This window comes from Paralichthys olivaceus, chromosome 22, assembly GCF_024713975.1.
Source record: "Paralichthys olivaceus isolate ysfri-2021 chromosome 22, ASM2471397v2, whole genome shotgun sequence".
Lineage (NCBI taxonomy): Eukaryota > Metazoa > Chordata > Actinopteri > Pleuronectiformes > Paralichthyidae > Paralichthys > Paralichthys olivaceus.
This window is the reverse complement of record NC_091114.1, coordinates 4,662,374-4,676,072: the sequence shown is the minus strand read 5'-3', so window position 1 is coordinate 4,676,072 and position 13,699 is coordinate 4,662,374. Positions and strand designations below refer to the sequence as shown.

General features: G+C 38.5%; 1 long non-coding RNA gene across 1 annotated transcript in view; it reads right to left on the bottom strand.

Annotated features, from left to right (window-relative positions):
• Positions 1-13,204, bottom strand: part of LOC109637693 (uncharacterized) — a 55,866-nt gene extending 42,662 nt beyond the window's left edge. Inside the window, exon 1 of the long non-coding RNA XR_002203288.2 lies at positions 12,865-13,204. This is a non-coding gene — a long non-coding RNA (uncharacterized lncRNA). The remainder of the gene's footprint in view (positions 1-12,864) is intronic.
• Between the last annotated feature and the right edge of the window lie 495 nt (positions 13,205-13,699).

Sequence of the window (13,699 nt, the reverse complement as noted above, 5' to 3'; positions counted from 1 at the left end):
GTTATCTTTTGAAGTGGGTTTTTTGCTTGTGTATAAATGTGCTTCTGTCAGCCTAAAGCACAAGAGTATATTGTTGTACAGTAGGCAGTCTGGATGTGCATGTGTGTATAATATATAAGATAGGCATGTCTGTGCCTGTGTGTGTATGAGAGAGTGGTTGTCACTGCGGCGTAAAATCCAGACTGCAGGGCAGAGGGGAGGATGATGGATGAACAGGTAGCTGCCTTCAAACCTCCGCTGCTGGAATGAAGCCATACAAACACACCACTCTTACCTATCAATCTGGCTGTCAGCAGATTACACTGTCTCACACACATACACTGCACGCTCAAAAGTGTGTGAAACTAAGAGATAGAGCGACTGAAAGGGAGGTGAGGAACAAAAGATGGAGAGATGTCCGGGATGGAAGAGACAAATGTGTAGTGAGATTATAAAATCACTCAGGAGAGGGTTTACGTGTTGAGTGAGTGTGTGTGGTGTGTGTGTGAGTGTGTGTGTGTGCGCACTCTTCACCATCTCTCTCTTACTATTTTTGCCCAGTTACCATAGCAACCATCACCCTTATGCTCGTGTGCATGTGTTTGGGAAATGTAAAGTCAACGTCGAGGCTTGCAGAAACTGCATTGTCCACACCTCAAAGCTGCCCCCCTCCCCACAGCTTTCACCTCTCTGCTGACGGAACAAAGCTACACTCCCAAACACACACTTCTCCCAACACAATAATCCTGTCTTCACCACCACACCCAGCCCGACTTCCACAAACCTCAGATAATCATTCACTGTTTGAGATAATTCATGGCTTCAGTTATGTGGAACAAATTACGTACACATAAAATAACTGGGTGCTCATTAAGGGTTATTCAAGACTGGGCGCCATTATAGAACGCTCTAATTAAACTGCCACTGCAGTGAAGCTGCATCTGACTGACCTCACCACCTCCAAAAACCTTTCAGCTCGACCACGCAACCAGGATCCACTCATTACCACCCTGCTCTCTGTCTGGGCTAATGAGTGTGTGTTTAACAAGTATAGAGATCTTTTAGAACTGATTAACCATTGTCCTGCAGATCTGCCTGGCCGAGAGAGATGTAAATTCACACTATGACTATATTATACAGTGTACAGAACAGAACATCAGTCTGCAGTCTTGGAAATCAAAATCACCATAGATGCCTCATGTAAAGTGTTGAATAGCTTACATCTTCAGTCCATCACATTGATCAGTTAGATGCCTCCTTTTAACCTGTGTCTCTTTTGACATTAAAAAAGCTGCAGCATTATCGGTATGTTTCTATTAATCACTAGAAAAAACAGTAGTGTTCTGTTTTGCTGCAGTAGTGTGACGTACTTGTTCCTTGGGATGTGTGTAATTACTGGTGTTTGAGACTGTAAGTGCTTACTTGGTGATACTTCAGGTCAATGACTGTATATAACCAAGGAATACATGAGATCTTCCCGAAACTGAGGCCAAAACATATTGACCATCCCGTGGCTGCACTATTGGTATAATGTAGCGATATGTTTGGCCTTTATCACGATACTCAATAAATATCTTGAAGAAAGAACCTCATAAATACTCAATTCAACCCTTTGATAAAAACAACCACAGCAGCTCCACTGCAACATTAAAACATTCATATTTATAATCATTAGGGGTTTCTATTGGAACAATTTCTAACTTCCATACAAAACAGAGGATTAAGAGTAACAAAACATTCATATTTTTTTTTTTAAACAAAGCAACTGTATTTCAACAGCTGAAAATGATGTAGTCCTACATACTGTGGCCTAGTTTAGACCCCTAACAAAAACAAAGCTCTAGACAACAAAAAAGTATTTTTAACAAGAAACCCTCAGAAAGACATTTCAAAACATCTTAATTTAAAGTGCACTTTTTGTGCATCATGTTTGGGAAAATAGGTCAAAATCAGAAGAGGAAAAAAAGCAGACTGTCACTGAGACAAATGTTGAAGTTTTCCTTTAAAATCAGTTAAGGACGTGATTATCATAGCTGCCTTAAGATTAGGGCTGGGAAATTAACTGAAAATGTTTTGAAACCGACATTTTCTATCCTCTAATATTTTGCTTATGTCAATTAATACCACAATGCGTGCATTCATAAACTGTCAGGTTTCTGCTACGTTACAGGACGTATCACCCTCCTGCATGTCCTCCCTCCTCAGTCTCTTGCTGACCTGCGCTCACATTACAGGTTAACAATACAAACACTTATCAGAAGGGACAAGTAGGCTTCAAGACTTGAAGTTTACTGTGTTTGTTTGATTGGCTCTAAAGTTTAGGGACACGTATTTAAATACATTTTTAAAAAATCTACATTTTGCATGCACAGAGTTCACACATGAGACGTAGCATGACGTACACAGCCAGGACATCGGGATTAAAGTTAACGGAATGATCTGACATCATCGATTAACAGGGAAAAGGAGACACACGCAGGAGTTTTATAAAATAGTTGTTATTCATTGTAATCGAGATAAAATTTTGAAATAATCGTGATATTTATTTGAAGTCGTATATCTCCCAGTTCTAGATCTTTATCTCATCTACTGATTTACTTTAATTAGTCTGAACCATTTGGACCCATCATTGGTGTTAAGAAGAGGTCCAGATATTCTTCAATTAGTAGAGGGTGACATTTCTTTTTTGCAATTCTTTGGTTGCATATTTCGCTGTTCCTTACTGAACAAAATCTACTGCCAGGTGATGGGTCCAGTAACGTTTCTGTTTGGATTCAATTTGTCAGCCTCCATCTTCTATTACTGTCTACAAACTCAACACGCGTAAACTCTCCTTGGCGCTTCGCTTCTTTTGCTCTCTCCAGGCTCTTTTCCCGTACACACACACATGCAAGTCCTATATGAGCGAGCAAAAAAAATGATGTGACACTCCATGTTCGCGATATAGCTATTTACTACATTCCACGAATGACAAGCTGTAATACATCAAATATATTTGAGATAGCAGCTCCTCCTTTTCCTGCGGGTGTGTTATTTGTGTCAACGTGAGCACATTAGATCTATCCATGTGCACATACAAGACCGATTTGTTGGTGTCTGGCGTTATGTACTGAATGTGTTCTTCATACGAGTGTGTCTACATAGAATATCATTGGTTGTTAGTAAGGTCATATAGTGTCCTTGCACCTGTCACTTTGAATTTATAATCGACAACGCAGCTGTGTGATTGTGTGTTTTTCTCTTTGCATCAGTATATGTATGGCTTAATTTAAGGCGCACGCACACACCTAACTGCAGACATAGGAAGATGTAATGGCTTCCGCTAACACTCGAGTATCTTTCGAGATGCTCTCAATAAAAGAAGACGAGTGACTAAAATGAGAATACATCTGTAATATGAGCAGAAGGGAATGGGGAAATTTAAAGCTGAATGGAGCTGGAGAGTGATACATTCTGGCGTGCCATATTGAATAACAACCTTAAAAATGAGAAAATGAGAAACATCAGTGCTGCTGGGTTTTTGTTTTTTTCAGCGTGGAATTGTTTTCCACAGTGTTTCACATAGCTCTTGAGGTTTTTTTTTTTGCAGCCATCACAGCTTCGTGCTTCACCCTATCCATTTAAACTCGATGTGCTGTTGACGCTTGTTATTAACTGGCACAAAAAATAATTGGCATTTTCATCATCACATTGTATTATCTGATCACCAGAGGGATTAAAAACTGTGACACTGATTTTTTTTTAAACATATTATCACCATGATACCGGTCAATTTAATTCCAATTTTAAAGTATTGTCAATATCTACAGATTTATTCTGTTATTTACTAGAAAACTGATTCACTTGGTGAAGGCAGCACAGAGGAAGTTGCCTGTTCGTTGATTAAATAGTTCCACATACAGTGTCACAAGTTACTAACACTAACTAAAATGTACCAGAGCCATGAGGGTTAGAGTCACATTGGCTTTTTTGTATGGTTTGATTAACCATTTCCATTTACTCATAACAATCAATATAGCAGTGCTTGCTGATGAGACACATGCATTTTCAGGGTCTGTCCCTCCTCTATAACTCTATATTGTGGGTCTATTATTAGCTACTTTGCTTTAACATTAATTAACATTTAAATTGTGTAATTTGAACATCATCTGGCATTTTATATCCAAGCAAAACCATCGCTGGTATTAAAGATGTGGTACAATAAAAGAGTTAATATATTCAGTCACATTTATAGGTGACAGCCGTGCCTCGATAAGTATTTTTTCCATAAGTTAATTGTCAGTTTAGTCAAATTGTCCAATAAAAATGACAAAATGCCTCAAACCATCACCTATCTGTCACTCTGAGAAACTTTCTATTACCTACAACATTATTCAGCGTCACAGCTGATAAACCATTATTTGTTCACATCTGTGTTTTCCCAGCTATGGAAATCATAACAACTCATTATGTATTCTGAATGTATAAAACATCCATTCCCAGGATGAAGTCTGAGCTGTCATAATGCCAGCTGACATTCAGTTTAACTGCACTGCTAGTTATCCAAAGACGCTGCGGGTCCAACCAAAGCAAACTGACTCTGCTGTGTTCCGAGGTTTTAACCTTTAACCCTGAAACACCAAACAACGTCACGACAGGTAAAACTCTTTCTTTCATTTCCCACCTGTCTGTCATGTATGGAAATGAGCCTGATGGTAACATCACTCATAAGATCTCCAGCCGAGTCTCCTGGGATCTAATTTACTCAAGCATTTGATCATCACCTCCACATGTAAACACACCAGAGTCCCAGGCCACGAAATATGAAGGCTTTGTTATAATCAGACTCAAGTTCACTGTCAGCATCTTGATGATTGTGAATTACTCAAGAATGTGTAAAACTCCTCCACCTACTGCAAAGCTATCAACGCCATGACAGACTACACCTTTTTGAGCTATTCACAGCACATATATAATTAAACTCATCAATCAAAATGACTTGCTTTTCAATCACTGTTTCACAACACCCACTATGGATGATGATAATATCTCATGCCACATATCTGAGTTTTAAGATTCATTTTAATTTTTTGATTAATTCTCTAGCAACAGATATATCACTAATCTGCTGTCACTTTAAGTCAACCTAATTATTAACAATAAAAAATGACACGTACATTATTAGTGAGGGGTGCAACAGATACAAAGCTTTGGTAGTCAAACATTGAACGATTAAACATTTTAATTATATGGTTAAATACAAAGAACTGATTAAACAGCATGGTTATTCAATCACCAACACCAATCCTGTTGCTGCCATTCTTTACGTATTCATTCAAGGTCATTGAGAGAATGTCGCTAGTTGCAGGAAAAGTACACCCATACGACTACCCACTGATTGCTGCCGCTACTATTAAACATCCATCCAAAAGTAAAGCAACTTTTAACAACATTTCAAGGGAATTGTCAAAGGGAAATGTATGCCTCTGCCACAGCTGTCGCTGGTGGGGCATAAAACTATGTTTTAACTCTGTCTCTGAAGATATCAAAGAGCATCTGCAGGTGTAAAGACTGGTCCAAGGACACAAAGTTTTGCAACCAAAGTCTTATTTCTGATGATTGTGTAAATACAGACACAGCATGTCAAATATCTTTGTACAATAAAGCTGCAAAATCATTTAATTACAGATTAATTCCGTTCATATTCAATCATATCATATTGCAGTTTTGCAGGAAAGGTATCTCAAATGATTAATTGTTTAACAATAATTTCTGATTAATATCTGTTCATCAAATAATCAATGTTACAGATTTTATAACACTATTTCCTTTAGCTCTAGTGTACTATCCAGACACCTTTAAAACAAGCTAATTCTAGTCTGCACTCCAAAGTCTTAAAGTACAATTACATTGCTGTTTGAATCACAGTCCTGTGATTAATATTTAATAATTCCCTGCTCCTTAACAGGGTTTCAAAAGAGGGATCACAGATTCCTGTTGTAAATTAGACCATACTCCAATCTTGAATAAATCCAGCTTCTCCTTTTTTTTTTTTTTTTTAATATTGTTAATTTTTAATGTAATTCTCAAAACGAAAGCTAAAATGTGTATGATCTGTAACTATACTACCAGCTAGCAACTTTGAAACAATTAGCTTTTCTTCATACAAGGACAGATAGATATATTATTTTTCTTGTTATATAACCCTCTTGCGTTTATTGATACTGTTGATATTTTGATGTTGATACTTTTAGTCATTTAACAACTTCTATTAAAGATTTATCAGTCATGTACTGTTTCTATTGTCATGTCATTCATAGCACTGTTAGATATATATTATTTGATAAATGTTTTAATGGGTCATGATGGAAGGCAGATTTGTAATTTATTTTGTGCATAAACTGCAGATTATCTATACCATGTATTTTGCAGCCAAAGCCAATTTGTTCTGAAAGTTTCAACTTCAGGTAGAGTAATTTAAGTCGGTCAGCTCCAAACTGTCAGTAATACACCGGTACGTCTACTCAACCCATTCGAAATCACCAGGCAACCAACAACGCTTCTGGAAGAGCAGTCAAGATTCGACATTAAGGTTATGTTGCCATGGCAGCACATCTGTCACATCTGCACTCAGAGAAGTAAGCTTAGGCAATTATTTCTGTGCTGCAGTTAATCATTGTGATGATGTCGATACAAGATACATTTATAGACACCGTAGCATCAGTTTCTATTATCATTAGGTACAACTGCCCATTTGTTTCATTGTGCATCTTTACTAGTTGTCAGTCACATTTACAAGATGTTAACTGGATCATTTTCTTTATTTGGACTCAGTAGCTGCCTTTTGTTCTTTTGAAATAAAGAATGGAGATCCACTGATTTGGAAATCATGGCTTTATACATGAGATTAATTAATTTAATTAAACTATTTAAAGCTGGTGCATCCTTTTATTCTTCATATTAAATTCTGCCATAACGCAGCATTAGGTCAGATAGGAATTCAGGCTGTTGTCAGCTATTTACTTTATTTGTATTTATGCCTCAATTTATGTGAATGGCCAAAGAATGGACTAAGCCACTCTATTATAAACTCTTCTAAACGGATTTATAAAAAGTGAACATAAAGAGAGAGGCAACAATGAGAGCGAGCAGGTAGAGAAGGAAGGTAAAGGACCCCAGCACGCAGTAAGCACAGAGGTAGGTCAACTCATGAGGTCTATATACAGCCAACAACTCAACCAATTTATTATCTCCTAAGCAGGATGAATGGGCTTCCCGGATTTCATTTGGATAAGAAATGAGGCACGGCAAAGAAAACTGATCCGTCATCATTTCCATGTGCTTGGGACAGGCAATGAATGGCTCTTAAGAACACCATTTATTAAGGCTTACGCTCTACTGTGTACCCCTGGTTCCTCTTAAAATGTTCAATTGCACCACTGCTGGTGATGAATCAGGACATGGACTCTCAAATCCCCTGGGACGGAGCCTCAGGGAGAAAAATGAGCTGCACCATCAGCCCCCTGCAGCAGTGCAGACTACTGGACGTGAGGATAACATCACAGTGGAAATAATTCTACTCTCTTTTCGCCAATTTTATCATCCGTTCTTTTTTTTTCTCATGAATCGAATTACAGATAATTATTTAACTAATCCTTCTTTTAACACTGAAGTCTAATTACCTGCTTTAAATTATTAACTCATACGTCTATATAAGGTGATTTTAACCTTACTCAGATATGGACACAGGAGTATGACATGAAATGGCAAAAAATTTTAAATTTAGTAGCAGCTCTGGAACTTTTTGATCCTATCGTGTTAATTTTGGCACCTTTTTTTTTTCATAATAGTTTTTCTCAATTTCTAGTAAATACATGTTAGTTTCGTATTTCTTTAGGCAAAACAAAATTTTACATTACTGCAGCTTCATGTGATGTTAAAAGACGGAACTGGATTCACTCACTTGTTGACAACTATTCATTTTCTGGGTTTAGCCAGCTCCAAAAGAGACGCTGTATCGGCAGATTACAACTGTGATCTTTCTTAGCAAAGATGTAGAAGGAGATCTTACAAATTCCTTTTGATATCAAAACTAAGGATTATGTCGACCACGGTGAGGAGTTTTAACCTCTGGGGGATAAACTCAGGCCATGTGACGGCACAATATCTGTACTTTAGATCTTTTAATTTTTGCTAGACCATAAGATATTCCCCTAACTTTGATTCATTTTTTTTATGGAAAACATGAAATAGTGCAGTAACAAATTCTCTAAGCTTAGAACGTTTATTAACCAATCAAACAAAGCGGATAATGCGCTTTTATATTTCTCGCTGACTCAGAATCCTCCACTGCTGTGTTGCTGGTCAACTCTCCTCTCTTCACACAAGGTTCCACTACTCTTGAATGAGACTTTCCATTAAAAAGGTCTAATTGCCTGCTTTTTAATCAACAAAAATCTATTTAATTTGTTTTTCAAGTGGAAAATGGAGAGGTCTTTGATTGGTTTGTTGCCTGTTAGCACAAAATTAAGTACAAAACAAGAACAACCATGGAGTTTCTCTCTGTGTGCATAAGTTACTTAATCAGTCTTAACTGACAGTCCTGATTATAAAAATTCTCTCTAAATGTGTAAGTTGACTTTCATTAAAAATATAAAATGTGTGTGAAAAAATCAAACCCGAGCAAGACAAATAGTGAGGCTCCGTGTAGCAAATGGCTTGATTTATGGGTCAGTCTCACGTCATCATCAATTACAGCAGAGATAAGTTATGAGTTGTTAGAATATCTTGTCAGCAATTCTGCTGCTGCTGCACTTCCTGTATTTGCTGAAGGCTATACAATGTAGAGAAATGCAGAATAACTTAAACATCCATTAGTAAATTAACTTAAAAATCTGATTATCCACAATGGATCCAGTAAACAGTAATAAGACCAATCCCACTGTCCAATACACTGGAGCTTATTATGCCTTTCACAGCCAGAGTGGAGGTGCTGACGTACAGTATCCAATGAGAAACACACTTGGGGACTAAGTGAGCTAAATTAGCAGCAGATAGCTGCTGTCCCTGCCCGTTTGTGTTACAACAATGAAGCATGTAATTGTTCTGTACACATACACGAAGGCCAACCGCAATATTTACCCTGAAAACACTTCTCCATCGGAAATCTTCCCATGCATGCAGGCACATTCGCTCAGGGCTCTTTTATCGGATGCTGCAAAAAAAATAAATAATAAAAAGCGCTGCGCTGTGTAATTGTTTGTGTACTGCTGGCATGCACTACACAGTCCTTTGCAGGCATGCTCCTGTTAAAGTGAGTTAGTTTTGAAAGCAAGTGAGAGGACGGATCATCATTTTCCCCATGTACCAATATATGTCTGTGACAGGCGACCAACAACTGGACAATTTAGAACAGAGACAGGTGGGCCCTCCCCTAAAGCATGTGTGTATTTTGCAAAGCTCATAACAATAGCGGAAATTCAGAATGGACTATTCCTCCATTCGTCTCGCCATGATACTCACTCTGTTGTGATAAAGGAGTGACGACGGTGTAATGTTTTAATTCAGAACATATTTCCATAAAGACCTTTTGTCTGTAATTTCCATGATCTCAATCTGTCAATCAGCCCTCCTCAGTTATGTGTGCCGCTCTCTGCAGTGGGAGGACCCACTCTCCCTAAAAACATCATTAGTCAGCCCCGCCGTGTAAAGCTATTTCTGACAGCAGCTCATCAAAGGGGCTCCAGGTGAGCGCAGCAAAGGAAACACATGCTCAACCCCTGACCCGCCGCACTGCTGCTATACAGTTCCCCATTGGAGCGAAATGGGACGCCACAGCGGAAAAGGGCAGGCAACAGTGATAAACAGAATAGATTAGTGCACCAAGTCTCATGCGATCATGTGCTGCAGCAGCTGCCCACAGGAGACGGCTGTGCACCTACACATTGCCCTCTGGTGGCTACATGTGCACAAACATAACTGACTGGATGTGCCCTCCTCAGCCTGATTTCAGTCTCAGTGATGCTCCAACTTTTAGTATGACATCAGCATTAAACTGAACAGATTCATACAGCATCAGATCTGAAATCAGTGGGCTAAATTACTATATTTGATCTTCCCCTGAGTTTTGCTTCAGTCTAAGTAAAGAAATGAGCGCCGTTATCCTTGGCTGGAGACGTCTTGGTTTTCCTTCAGTACAGCACTGGGGACATCTTTGTTCCAGTGTCACTTTGCTGTGAGCCACTCTTATCATACTTCCTGGCTTCTTTCCTGCTCTGGTTCACTCGTTATCCTGTAAAGGACTTTGTGCAATTTGGCTGTGTGAGCACAAACCGAGCATCAGATCGGCACGAAATAGATTTAAAGCCTGAGGTTCTGACATTCTCTAATAGAAAGGCTGGAAATAGCAGAGGCATTTCAGATGAGGGTCTCATAGAAATAGTGTAGTTCCTGCACACGCTGCTGCTTTTCAAAATTATGATCACACACACACAGAGGCCACCATGGTCATACATGTCTCAGTATTCAAATCCCAGTCTCTCTCTCTCTCTCTCATATATATATATATGCAACCTTTATAATAATTAACTATAAATGAAAAGACAACACAACCAAATATATAGAACATGAATTCAAATAAATGCTCATATTTTCCTCATTGTTCACTTTGCAAGTGCAGATATGGTATTGCAGTAAACTATCACCATCTTTGCAGCCAATAAAATTTGAATCGAATTTTGTGATGTAAAAACTAAGTCTTGACTGCTATTAGAAGTAATACTTTGAAATAATTATATATCAGGGAAATGCTGGCCAATGCTCGCCGGTATGACTCTGAGAGGTGAATATCGGCAAACCGAAGAATTGGTCAGGCTCTAATGCAAATCCAGACACTTAAGCCTCCTGACTGTTTCACAGATTCACAGAAAAACTGTGCTTTTAATGCACTTGCTCAAATGACTCACACAATCCTGCCAGACAGTGGTTTTCAGATCAGTTTACAGACAAAACCACGCTCCTGAGTTCGACTCAAAATCACAACGCAAATGATACTTTTGCCGTTTTCAGTGAAGTTCATGCTCAAGGGCATTTTCACATAATTTATTTTGAGTCTAATTAGAACCTTTTTAAATTTAACATTGGCATGCTGAGTTGATTAACACCACCTACACGTGCTAAGCAGTGGGTGACCTCGTGAGAGATACCTGAATGAAACTGATGAAAAACACACCTAGGGTTGAAATGTGAAGCTTTAAATATGGGGAGTATAAAAAGGCTTTTTCACTTCATGCGTCTTACGAATGTGCTGTACTCGGGGCTCACTTCAGCTCATGCCACAGCACAGGAGGCTCCAGGGTTTCTTAGCTGCCGTAATCATAGTGGGGAGATGGAGAAACTATCTCATTTAGAATTATTACAATGATCCATTTTTTTTGGTTGTATTTGTTTCATTGTATTGATAATTATTTATAATGAACCATGTGGTATATATATATATATATATAAAATATTCTTCTCCCTAATATCAGTATCAGCCACCAAAAAATCTTTTTCGTTCGAGTTTTAAAAGAAATGCAAACCATTCTTCAGCTTTGAAAATTAGAGTATTTGATACTTTCCTCTGTCATATCATTGAAAACTGAATATAAAAACGAAGATGGAGTTTCAGTTGACCAAAGCAAGCATTTGACAGTGTCACACTGAACTCTGGGAAGATGCAGTACAGTTTTTTTCAATAAATCCTATAAATTGGAGATTTATTAATAATATGTATCTCCTCAACAACAATGTACAAAAAACATATCTATGAATAACATTAGATAATTATTAAATTTTTTAAGTTAAGCAAAAACACAAACAGCAAGATAAGCTATCAGACATCAGCTGCAGCTCAAAACAATTCTGGGAGCCATTAATCACATTTATGAGCAAGCAACTCAAGTTACTCAAAACACAAGCCAACCTATAAATCACAATGAAAGAAGTTTCAGCCCTGAACTCTCAAGAGAGGGGGGCACAATGCACTCTCCTATAGAACATACAGCACATCAAACCTCCTGTATGAGCAAAATGAGATGAAGCTGCCATTAACTGCAAATTAAGAATCAATAATAATTGTACCGCGTGATAAATACATGCCATATGCATAGAGCTATCAAAAACACAGAGGGCACACGTAGCCACAATTTGACAGAGGTAAACATGCAACAGATACGTAACATTTTCAAGGAAGCCACGGCATTTCCTGCAAACCAGTGAAACTTTATATCCATAAAGAACACATTTCCTTTCCCAGGGTGCACTTAGAAAGTCTATTTATCTTAGAAAGGTTCTTAACGTAACAATAAGATGAATAAGAACAGTAATATAATAATAATTCTCTGAAAGATTAGGAAAGCTGCTTCAGTGCTTCTTAACTTATCTCATTCAGCACAAGGTGACACCGGGTCATCCTTGGAATTCAATTTAAAAACTTCTAAAAGGGAGAACGCAAGACAGCTACAATATCAACATCAGTCATTTCAATCCCCTGATTGTGGAATGCACACAAATATTTGAATTGACATTAAGTTAGGGGGGGGAGTGTCTGGGATGCAGACAAATCCAAATATTATCAAAATAACAACAATAACAAGTTTCTGCATATGCTCTATATTTCTAGATGTGCATCTCTAGAGCTACAGCCTCCAACAGAAGGACCATGTCGGTGGTTTCGAAAGACGATTATTTCACTTTGCATCGAAGTCAAACCTGAGTTGGGCGGATGCAAGGCTCAGCCCCCTGCTGCCCAGTCATAACATTCATCATGGAGCCGAAGCACCGCGGACTAAACAAACAAACACAAACAGACACAAACAAACACCAAGCACACAAACAAACAAACAAACAAACAGGAAGCAGCCTCACCTTCAGCTGTAGGTGTTTCTCTTGTGTCCTCTGAGCAGTAACTGTGCAGAAAGTTCGCCTCCTCCATGTTGTGGCCCGCTGCTGTTAGCATGGCTAGCATTAGCCGCATTCCATCGGTCACTTTGTGTCCGCCGCCCGTAGCGACGTGCTCCTCCACACACCCTCCACACACCCTCCTGCTCCTCCTGCTCCTCCTGCTTCTCCTTCTTCTCATGCTTCTCCTCATTCTCGTGTTTCTCTTGTTTCTCCTGTCGTCTCGGTAAATAAACACTTTTTCACTCCTGTTTATGTTTCGCGATGAATCACATGCACCTGCGAACAGGTGCGCACAGCAAGTGCTCCCCCAGTGGCGGCGGAGGGTACAGCACAGACTGGGCTGCTGTCGTCATCCGTGTCTCGAGACGGTACAGTTTAATATAGCAGCAGCAAAACCCATTCAAAGGAACGATTAGAACCCTAATGAGAATGATTTACATCACACGAACGAGCTGGAAATTATAATTCAGCTCTATTTACTGATACTCTGATTATTAGATAATTCATTAAATTATTTCAAAGGCTGAATTAGAGTAAGTCATTAGATTGTTGTAGCTTAGGAGAGACCTTGTCTGAAAATGCATGCGGTGCTACATTAAATCAGATGTAGTAATATAAATCATGCATAATAATGTGGTATAAACCGTTTTACATCTGCAGTTGTGGTGATATCACTAATATTTTAACAGTGCTTGCTTTATATATATAATATACTTAAAGTATTAAAATTAAAAGTGCTTGCTGACTGTGGCTTATTTCATAATGAAACGGGGTTTTTTTAAGGATTGGCCTTGGCTGT